This window comes from Zingiber officinale, chromosome 7B (assembly GCF_018446385.1).
Source record: "Zingiber officinale cultivar Zhangliang chromosome 7B, Zo_v1.1, whole genome shotgun sequence".
Taxonomy (NCBI): domain Eukaryota; kingdom Viridiplantae; phylum Streptophyta; class Magnoliopsida; order Zingiberales; family Zingiberaceae; genus Zingiber; species Zingiber officinale.
Genome location: NC_055999.1, coordinates 36,604,491 through 36,616,640, shown reverse-complemented (window position 1 = coordinate 36,616,640; position 12,150 = coordinate 36,604,491). Strand labels below are relative to the sequence as shown.

Sequence of the window (12,150 nt, the reverse complement as noted above, 5' to 3'; positions counted from 1 at the left end):
AATTTCGAGAACGAAATTTTTATAAGGGGGGAGAATTGTAAGGACCCATGAGCGAAATTAAGGAATTTATTTATAAAAATGTCTAAGGTCACACAAGTGCTAATTAAAGAATTAACTTATAAAATATTCTATGAATTTTAGAAATGTTTTAGAATTTTAAATAAACTTGTATGACATCATTTAAGGGGATGAAACCCTTAAAATTAAGGGAAACAAACGAAACCCTAATTAAGTTAGGAATTGGTTACCCTAATTACCCTAAGTTACCGCTCTTAACCTAAGATTAAGAATTTATCTACGTATATAACTTAGCCTCACCGATTCCTCACTCATGGCCCGATTGAAATCACGTCCCTTTCTCCTCCTCTCCTCTTAGTGCCGACGAAACTCTTGGCGGTGCTTTGAGATCCGACCAGGACACACCTCAGCGGGCGATTCTCCTCTAAGGACGACGCGATCGGAAGTGGAATCTGGCACCCTTCTTCCTGTCGGCGCTGACATGGAACAAGGGCTTCGGAGATAACACGCGGAAGGGAAAGGCAAGTACATACCCTTATGGTTGTGCGAGATCTGTAAGGTATGGGGTAGGAACATGGAAGTTACGAAATGCCTATTTATGTGATTGGAACAGCGGTATGGTTTACAATTGGATTCTCCCTTGTAGAGTTGTGAATCAGTTTATGGTTTTATTGATACTTCTGTTTGGTTCGCACTGCTTCAGGATTTTTGTCAGTGCCTTCTGATTTGATGAAGTTTGTTTGCCTCGGTGTGATTTTCTCGTGGTTTTCTGACGTCCGATGGCCTGTGATTGAGTTTGGATTCGATTTCTTCCGTGATGATGCTTTGAGTTTTCTGTGTGAAACATGTTTGTTTAAATGTTTGACTAAGATGTTGATGGGTGGAATGGGTCACGATTTGAGGTTCTTGTGATGTTCTAGATTTAGTTTGAGGTTTATGTGATGTCTTTTATTCGGTTTTGAGATTTCCGAATTTCTACAGATTGTAAGAACTTGATTTGATGTTGTTTCATCCTAGGTTTAGTTTTATTGAATTGCTACAGATTTGGTGATTGTGGTTGTAATCGGTATCGTTCTGTTTCTGCTGGGTGTTCGAGCTTAAGGTAGTATCTTTGGTTTTGCTCGGTTTCTCTTAACGGTTTGGGTTCGGGTCCAAGATCTTGATGTTTTGGCTAGTTTCATGGATGATCTGCTCCCTCCTTGTGTTTCTGGAAGTTTCAAACAGAAGTTGGTGGCTTAAACCATGATGAATACTGTTTTCCATTCTTCCTATTGTTTCTTTAAATGCCGGACAGATTTTGAGGTTTGTGGATTCAATTCATTGCTGTTTTGCATGGTCAACTTGCTGTTGTTCTACTCTCCGAACAGTTGTGGTTTTAGTTCGGTTTCAACGCGATGTTGCTTCGCTCTACTGAATCGTCGTGAATTGTGTGATGTCAACTTGAGGTTAGTCGGTCTCTTCGGATAGCTGCAGGATTCATGTGAAATTCGTTTGTCGTTGATCCATTTCCATAGATGGTTTAGGTTGTTGTGTGATATGTTCTTCGTTCTGATATGTATGCTTTATATTGTGACATGTTCTCTATTTTGATTGTTATGATTTATATTGTGATCTGTTCTCTATTATGATATGCATGATTTATATTATGTATTCTTAAGTTATGCATGTTTGGATATGGAAGGGTCCTTGTGAATTGATATGCTTAAGGAATAAATGAAGAATGCTACTGTTATAGGAACGAATATGGAAAGAATGACTGGAATATGCTATGAAATGAATGACTAGAATTTATTATGGTTATATGAATCTTATGTGGCTAATTGGATGTATATGAGCATATGTGGTAGCATTACGGGATGGGTGACCCGGGATGAGCTCCGGGGAGGGCCCATCCAATCTTGACTGATATGGTTAGCTTCGGCTATATGACTGGATGCTTGTTCTCTACGAGGTACCTCTAGGTTCATGGGACTGTAGAATGGCTCTAATTGTGGTTACCGGATATGTGACATATTCACCTTATTAGCTATGTAGGAACACTTTTGCATGTTTTATCTTTCTAATGTCGTACCTGGTTGTGCTATGTTTTCTTTAAAAGGCTTCTAGTTGCTATTTCTACTATCTTATGGATATCTTCATACTCATATTGGTCTGTACTTGCTGGGTTGTAGACTCACCACATTTATAATACAGGTGAGGATGACTTCCAAGATATGCTGGAAGACCCATGGACGGGGTAGTCGAGGAGGCGGAATGGTCGCATAATTCTGTCCGTTGTCCGGGAGTGCAGTGCATACGTGACCTACCGTGATAGATTTTCATTTTCTTTGTCATTCGGGTGGGGAATGTTGAGGGGTTATTGTCATTATCGATACACAATTGTTGATACAGTCTTGTCTATTGGTTATGAAAGTTCTGTTATGGTTCTGCAATGTGATCATTCAAATCGTAGTTATTGATAGTGATTGGTAAAAAAAAAAAAAAAAAACTTGGGATGTTTCACCTGTGCTCGCCGTACTTATACACTGTGATAGTCAATCAACGATTGGAAGGGCACAGAGTAGTATATATAATGGTAAGTCTTGACATATACGTCGCAGACATAATACCATTAGGCAATTGATCTCGAATGGAGTGATTGCAATCAACTATGTCAAGTCAAAAGATAACTTTGCAGACCCTCTTACGAAAGGGCTAAGTTGAGATCAAGTATACTGCTCATCGAGAGGAATGAGACTAAAAATCTACAACTAAAATGACTGTAGCGGTAACCCAACCTTATTGACTGGAGATCCTAAGATCTTGGTTCAATGGGACAACAAAGTTACAGAAGTTGTGTTATAGTACATGAGATATATTATCTATATCCTAATCCTAGGATGAACTTGTGTTATCCTACCACATGTAGTGATATTAAGCGTATACTTTTAATGACTTCTATACCTTTATAAGGTGGAGTATGGTAGAAAACTCTTGATAGAAGTGTTACCTATGTGAGTGTGAAGACTGACCGCTTCAATGAAACACTCATGAATCCAAGATGGTGTTCATGACCAAAGCGGAACTAACCATGAGAACCAAAAGTAGGTGAGATAAGTCTCTGTGTGGGTGTTATTGTCTTAGTATACGCAGACAACTGAGTAGTTCAAGACATCACGTTCACTGCGTAGCCTAATATGCTCGATAGCATTCCACTATGGAAGGTTCAAAGTCACAAGCTACCTCTCCCGATGTATTAACTTATCGATTGAACTCTCCTTACGTGATAACATACAAGCATTAATTTTTATTTTTATGGGAGATTGTTAGAAATTATAAATGAGAAATTAAAAAGTTTAAGTGCCTTTTGGATAGTTAAAGGGTGACGTCTTATGAAAAGGTAATGTGCCTCTTAGGAAAGGATATGATCTACATCATCCAATTCAAAATGGATGGATGAGATCTATTTGAATCAAGAGGTTCTTATACCCCTTCATTTAGTATAAATAAAGTCCCTCACATCCTCATTTCACTCACTCAATTCCTTCCGAGCAAAGCAAGCATTGCATTTCATACTTGCATTGGAGAGTTCGAGAAGCCTTTTTCGGTTCGGAGGTCTTGCGATTTATAATGCTGCTATTGCAAGATAAAGTCGTTGTATCTTGAGAGACGATTGTTATGTTCCGTGAGCCCCGTGTGCGGGGCAAATTCGTCTTAAAGAGATAGAGTCTAACTCTAGCTTCGATTTCGTCAAAATGATAGTATACCATCATCTCAAGATATAATGATAGTATACCATCATTCTGCTCGCGCTCAAATTGTACCAACACAAAGATCCCAACAACCTCATCCTCATGCACTTATAACACTTTCCGTGCTATGATAGCAAGTCAGCATACAAATGCAGTAAACCTGCAGGAAAAAGAGAAATTAGCATGAAGTTGGGCAAGAGGCTAAAGAGGCAGATAGAGGAGACACTCCCTGAATGCAAGGAAAAGTTCCTCTCCTACAAGGACCTGAAGAAGCTGGTGAGGCTCATCTCGGCAGCCCAGCTGCCATCGAAGGTGGAGGCCGAGTTCATCCAGCTGCTGGATACCGAAATTGTCAAAAGTTCAATGCCTTCTTCCTCGAACAGGAGGAGGACTTCATTATTAGGCAATGGGTAGGGAGTTGGAAAGAAGAATGTATGTGTGTACTAGCTTTTAGTTATTGTATGCTGAGAATTTGATCCTTTTGGAGGCAGGAGCAGCAAGAGAGGATCAAGAGAGTGATTCAGACACATGGTCCAGGAGGTAGCCAACCTTCGGATTCCGAGTATGCAAAAGTGATGTCAAGGATCAGGAAGGATGTAGTGAACTTCCATGGGGAAATGGTGCTTCTGGAGAACTACAGCAACGTCAACTACACAGGTCATTTGATTGCTACACTATAGCAAATTCAATTATTTTCCTCTCAAACATGCAGAAACATTTACAGGAAGAAAGACAGAGTTACAAAATTGATGAAGATTAATACTTGTTAACAGACGGTCTACATCAATGGAAGATTAAGCTTTGATTAAGATTAATATTTCAGGGAAAATTGATGGGCTTTAAAAGTAAAAGTTCAAAAAACCAAGAAATTTCTTTAAACAAAATCACCTCACTTTCTTTTGCCAACATTTCCAATGTTCAGTGCATATGTTTCTAATGTTTAGACATCCTTTGCACAAACGTAAGATAACTACTAATTAGATATGTGTTCCATCTGAATGCAACTTAAGAAAGAAGAGTTACAAAACAGTGGAATATTGCAGGGCTTGGCAAGATACTGAAGAAATACGACAAACGTACAGGGCGGTTGCTAAGATTGCCGTTCATTGAGAAGGTCCTCAAACAGCCTTTCTTTAAGACAGACCTCGTATCGAAGCTGGTGAAGGAATGCGAAAACACATTAGATCTCGTGTTCCCTATTGCTGATCAGGAGCAGCCTGAGCAAGGAGGGAAAATAACATTAGTGGCAGCAGAACAAAGCATTTTTAGGAGCACTATTGCAGCTTTGACGACAATGCAAGAGTTGAGAAAAGGAAGCTCGACATATAGTTACTTCTCGTTGCCTCCTTTGAGCTTGCCTGATATCGAACTTTTGCACTCACTCCAGCTTCCTTCTCCTATTCCTATCCTTTGATTCAATGGCGTTAGCCTTGAAAATCCTTTTCAAATTTGAAGAATGACTCTGTTGCTGTTAGGTGTAAGATTCTCTTGTTCTTCTATGTTCACAATGAATCTGCAACAATGATCATAAGATGTATGAACATTCGAGTTTCAATGAATGAAACAACTCTGTAGTACCAACTCAGTTACACCGTACGGGCATGAACATCCAATTTTCAACATGAGACGAAGAGTGCTCATTTTCACGTTCCACGTCTGATTTGTATTTGTAACATTGATCACATATTAATAAACGTACAAAACCAATACCTATACAAAAGAACACAAGCTGATCTTTACAAAAAGTTCAATTATAGGTGGACAAAATGATAAACCAAGAAAATCACAACAGGAGTGGAAAACTACTTGACCATTATTTTTGTCTGTTAGAATGATGAGGTATGGGCAGAACATATCGTCTTAGTGATGACTGTGATTCTGTTAGAATCACGAGACATGGGCAGTAGATATCATCTTTAGTGGTGGACTGAAACTGAATAAGGGGGCATAAAAAAAAAAAATACATGATTTGCTAATGCCGTCAAGCGACACATGCCTCATCTTGCCCACATCGTCAAAGGCTCAAAGCCAATTCCACCATTAGAGATCGTTGCACGAATTCCAGGGCTCGAGGAAGGACGAAGTGTCACATCAAAACCAGTATTGAGACTGAAGTCTCAAACCCTAAATACACTTACAAAAGGTTAAAAAATACTGCATAAAGATTTTATCAAAGAAATGACATAAAAGGGCACAGTGGACTTTCATTTTGTTGCCGAAGATGATGTGGGTGTTTCATCTATAGTTTTTAATATTATTGATCTTAATATTATTGATCCGATGGTAAAACGATGCTCGTTCGATAGAAAGTAAAATTGGTCAATATCCAGGGTAGGCAGTTAATCGAGTGAGATATATTTCTGAGCGGCAAGAAAAATAGCCGACCCAGTATCTCGACAACTCAGCCTGGTGCCGAATTTTCGACGCTCATAAGGTAAAGCAGGAAAAAACGAAGGCCGAGCGGACATCCTACTCGGCTAACTAGAAACACGACATCAATCCGGCAGTTAAGGCTCCCTCACTCGATAGGACGGAGTCAGACATCAAACTATCGGACGAGCGGACATCCGAGTCGGCCCGACTTTGGTGTCACCTGGAGGGCGTTAGCCGAGCGATTCCTTCGTTCGGCCCGGGAAAGGCGCTAGCCGAGCGGTTCCTCCTCTCGGCCCAATAAAGAACAAAGGAAGCAGTTGACGATATCTTCCTAGGAACCAGTGCCGCTGACAAGAGGCATGGACGGCGGCATGGTTAGACAGGGAATCATACGGTGAAAACTTCCACTGTCACATTAGAGATATGCTCGTGCTACTAAGGTATGACGTCAAACACGCTTTTCTGACACATCCATTCCAGGTATATTTTGAGGAGCGTGCACGCCTCAGGGAGCGTGTGCGCGCCTCTGGGGAGTCTTATATAAGGACCTTTAGACTTCGACGGAGGTATGCTCACTTCTTTACTGTAGCTACAGTTCTCGTTTTTTTTTGCTTTGTTCTTTTTCGTCAGAGATCTTACTTGAGAATCGGAGGGCCATCGCCGGGGAACCCCTCCTCGTCTCGGCGTTGTGTTTGCAGGTCCACGTCAGCAGGCGACCTACGTCTTCAGAGTCTTCGACTAGTCAACAGGAGTGCCACATCCCAGCGTCCATCGACTCCGTGCTAGGACAGGATCAAATTTAGCGCCGTCTGTGGGAACGCACCTGAATCCGAGTCAAGGAGATGGAAGAAACTGAATGCCAACATATTGTGACGCTCTCTCAAGAGGAATTTGACGCGCTCATACAGGTGCGAGCGGCCAAGATAATAGAGCAGCAACAGAAGGCGCTAGCCGAGCGGATGGCGCAACAAGCAACCTCAGCATCTGGAGACCGAGCGGCGCAGGAGGATCGACCGAAACAGCTCTCCATATGGGGCCAAAACAAGGGTCCGATCGGTACTCAAGCAGAGGCGCCGCCCGCCCTGATTCCATGCCATCGGGCCTTGTTCCAAATGCCATCTGAAATCGCGCAGGCGAATCGGGATCAGTCCTCATCAGATGAAGCTCCCGCCCGGGATGCAAGAAAGGGCAAAGCGCCCCGAGCTGACTCATCCCTCGAGCGGATTAACAGCCAATTGTCCGAAGCAATTTTGCAGGGTCCTCTGCCAAGGCACTGTGCACCCTTGGTGATCGGCGAGTACAACGGGTCGACCGATCCGGACGACCACCTCAGCAAGTTCGACAACACTGTAACCCTTCATCAATACACGGATGGAGTTAAGTGTCGAGTCTTCCTCACTACGTTGTCCGGCTCAGCATAGCGTTGGTTTCGAAGGTTGCCGGACGGGTTGATTCAAAGTTTCAAGGACTTCAGGACGACCTTCCTCCACCACTTCGCGAGCAGCAGGTGCTATCAGAAAACCAACGTCAGTCTGTTCTCTATGAAGCAAGGGCCGAGAGAGACTCTACGGGCCTACATTCAACGCTTTAACCAGGCGGCCATGGACATCCCCACAGTCTCGTCCGAAACTATGATGCATGCCTTCACCCAAGGGCTCATCGACGGGGACTTCTTCCGCTTGCTCATCAGGAAGCCACCCTGCGATTACGACCATATGCTGAAGAAGGCCAGTGAGTATATCAACGTGGAGGAAGCTCAGGCGGCCCGAAGGAAAGAAGCACCATCAGAACCGCAAGTGTACGGAAATGTTGTAAGTAATAATAAAAGATATGATATCCACAGGTACTGATATAAGCACTAAATATATCTCAACGCGAATTAGCTAAATAACAAATCAATTGGTTTATCAAAAGCAAAGTACAACTGTGCAAAGTAAAACATAGAAATTAAAGAATAAGAAACAAGAATAAGGGCAATGATAAAGGTATGTTCTAGGAGTTTCGTTTTCTTTGTAAGGTTATTCAATGTAAATGATCTACCAAATCTTATTCCTCAATTATCCATCATTTGTAGAAGGTTTCCAATTCCCTCTTGCAATAGACAACCGACCTAGGACTGCAATTTATATCTAAATGTGATCAATTAGGTATGAATCCTATGATGTCTTTACACGGGCTTGCCTGTCACGTGCATTCCTCGGATAATCAACATAGGAACTCATTGCTTCTCAACCTCATCGAGATACAAAAGATTAAGGCACACAATTTATCCTACCTCGTTGAATAACCCTATTTCACCCTCAAGATCATTCCCTCAAATGTCCTTATATGGGCTTGTTCCTGTCACGAACGTCCCTCGAAAAATCGAATGAGAAACAATCTCTACAAGATCCACAAGATATTCAAACATTCAATCAAGTATGGGAATTAGATCCAAATCACAACAAACCACATAAAATCAAAGAGATACAAACATGACAAAATCATAGAAATAGGAAATTGGCAAATCCACAAGAGTTTTACATCAAATCTTCATTACAAATACTCCCTCCATCCTAGAACAAAGAGATATAATCCATAGAACAAGGAAAGAAATCCGAAAACAAGAAGATTACAAGCATTTTGATCCCCAAATCCAAGAAAGAAAGGGAAGAAAAACTTATCTAAGATGAAGAACCATCTTCGGATCCAATCCTTGCTTCCGGAGTCGAAACGATGAAGATCTGCCTTTAGATCGCCAGAAGAATCCCTCCAAGAAGGTGGAGGAACGCCCCAAATCTCGTCTCCCTCAAGAGGGAGAAGATCCCCTTTCAAATCTTGAAGAGAGTTTTATATAGAGGAGAGGTTTGGACGTCACACGACCCCGAGACACGACCATGTGAAGCTCACACGGCCTGTGCTACTCCCTTCTCTGCCTGTCTCACACGGCCGTGTGTGAGACACGATCGTGGCTTGCTCTGCCACTGCCCCCTTGCACGGCCGTGTAGATCTACATGGCCTGCATTGCCTCCGGCTTTGGAGCTCCTGCACGACCGTGTGGTGCACACGGCCAGGGCATTCTTGGCCTCTGGAAATGTTGCACGACCGTGTAAATCTACATGACCATGCACTGCTTCAGCTCTGGAGGGTTTGTAAGGCCGTGTGGTGTACACGGCCTGGCTCTGTTGGCTTCAAAACTTGGCACGACCGTGTGAAACTCACACGACCATGGTCACTCCCTTTCCTGCTGCAGCCATACTAGTAGTGATCCTCACACGGCCTGGGCAACCCCCCATGGCAGGGCCGTGTGGCACACAAGGATGGTGCCTTCCTCCTTTAGTTTGCTTGCCTCGGACACCATTTCTTCTCCAAAATCGACTCCTGTGTACAAAAAAATGCACAAAAGTATATCTCCGAACGAAAAGAGTAAATATGTTAAAAGCAAAGCTGGAAGTACGAAAATGCATAGATAAAGCATGTACAAAGTATGTGAATATGCGTCAAAACATGCTAAATAAGAGTATACAATCTACGCACATCACACCCCCAGACTTAAACCTTTGCTTGTCCTTAAGCAAAATGCTGCAATCTAAATTCATATATTCTACAACACACTCATATTCCTAATATATTTTCCTAACTCTATCAAAAAGTTTCACTAACAAGCATGATCATGGAAACAAGTCAAGAATGACTCAAGCATAAATATCTTCTGCACAGTGCAATAAGTAACTCAAAATCCTTCAAGTTTCAATTTTCGTCCTAGTCAAGTCGTCATCAAATTTGAGTTCCTAATGTTTCCGGTGATAGGCACGTAACCGGTGATAGACACTTACATGCCACACACTTGGTCCATATTTCTCAATCAACCTAAGGTCTCAAAGGCGTGCTCAATCTCAAGAGAAGCTAAGCAGTCATTTCCCCAGTAACCTAACTCGGTCTCAAAGGGGTGACTTGCTAGATTACACTCATGACGACTGTTTTTTATATCCCTTATTCACTTTTTTTTTTGTTTTTTTTCACACCTTTTTTTTCATAAGTATTTACATTGTGCAAATCTTATTCACAAATATTTTAGCACAAATGTTAGAATATTTTGATTTTTCCAAATGAGCTTACATGATTTGAGTCTCATCCAGTAACCAAAATGAAGTTTGAGAAATCACCATGGAAACCAAGTACTAAACAAACAAGATGAATCATGACTATTTCAATGATATCAACTATCCAAGCTCAAGTATAGTGAAGTAAAGGTAAGATCCTTAAGGTCAAGCCAAATTTCAAACTTATCTCTATATGATACTTAGCTTATTTCATGCTACCCAAGATAGAGAAAAGAGGTACACTAAACATACTACTAGCATCACTTAAAACATCATGAATCTAGATAATGAACGTTCTAACATTTTTACTAAAAGATAAGAAAGCATATAAGTGAAGTTTGATATTCTCAAGATGTATGCCATGAAAAATCAAAATAAAATGTAAGACATAAGCAAAAAACAAAAACAAACAAAGCAAATCAGATGCATCTAATGCATCCCCCCAGACTTAAACTTTTCATTTCCCCAATGAAAACTAGAAATGATATATGGAGGAGATTTATGATGTTTAGAGAAGTTACCAAGTGATGAGCTCCAAATGGTTGGCATTCATGTTTTTAAAGATACTCCTCTATCCAATGCTCACATTCCTCCACAACTTTGTAATATACAAAAATAAGATAGACAAGAAAAATTAAGTAGAGGATACAAGTTTATTATAAGGAAAGAAATGAAACTAAAAAGAAACTAGAAAATGAAAATAAGATTGAACTTGGGTTGCCTCCCAAGAAGCACTTGTTTAAAGGTCATTAGCTCGACCACCTCATTAGATTCATCTAAATCTTGCTCTTGGAGGGGTAAGATATTTTATCACCCTCCTACCAAGGGTTCTTATTTTGGTGGGAGCTTTCAACATTTGCATTAAAAAGTGAAGTAACGCTCTCTCCATCTTCGTCTTCTTTAAAGTTCTTTCGGGTGGTTGAAGACGGTTCAGATTGAGCTTCCAATTATTAGCCCAAGTGAAATCTGCATATGCAAAGAAAGTACAAATCTCCCACAAGCATATTAGATAAGATAGAACCATAACCATATTAAGATAAGCAGAATAAGAAATAAAAACTAAATCACATCTAACAAAGTCAATAATAGGTACCTCTATAAAATTTCCTAAAATATCACAAGAAGTACTAACCTTACTTTGCTAAGAGATACTCGAAATTTCTAAACATGTAGAAGTGAATTCCTATGAATTAAATGATAGTTCTGGCTCTGGCTCAGGCTCAGGTGTTGGTGATATCAAAGATGGTGATTCTTGAGACTCAACTATATCTGCATGAGTCCCTACACATTGTTCCACAACATGATCAATTCTTACAACCTCTAAGGGTTGTATGAACAAAGGTGGTGATCCTTGAGATGCTGCTTCCCCAACAAAACTCCCTACACATTCTTCCATATCATCATCATCAACACAAACATCAAAAAATAAACCAACATCTATGTCCTCAATAGGAGAATCAATAACAAGAGGATCAATAACTTCACTTGCAGTTTTAAGTTAATCTACCACATCACATTTATCATCTGAAAGTTTAATGTCACTATAACACCCTATAAAATTTGGAAGTAGATCTGAAAACTTATTTACCACTGCATTATCAATAAAATCCTCATCTGAAGAGTCTTCATAATCATATACATTCAAAAATCTACACTCAACCATATTAGTGTCACAGGATTTGCCGAAGTCTTTATTTTCATTGACCCCCACTAACCTTTGTGGAAAAGGAACCCTTAGTGAAGGCCCTGGGAAAGATTAAACTTCCTTTTTCCCAAATTCCCTTTGAGCTTTTGGAGGAGGTCCAACTTGGTTATCTAGTGTTCGTGTGATCAATTGTTGAGGGAAAGGTACTTGTGGCCTTTGGGAACTTCCTGGAGAAATGAAACTGAGTTCTTGTGATCTTCTATTATTCTTCTCCTCAATTTTAAACATGTCCTTCTTTAGA

The 12,150-nt window shown here is 40.7% G+C and overlaps 1 pseudogene; it reads left to right on the top strand.

Annotated features, from left to right (window-relative positions):
- The first annotated feature begins 3,932 nt into the window (after positions 1–3,932).
- On the top strand, positions 3,933–5,163 carry LOC122003687 (annotated as a pseudogene).
- Positions 5,164–12,150: the final 6,987 nt, after the last annotated feature.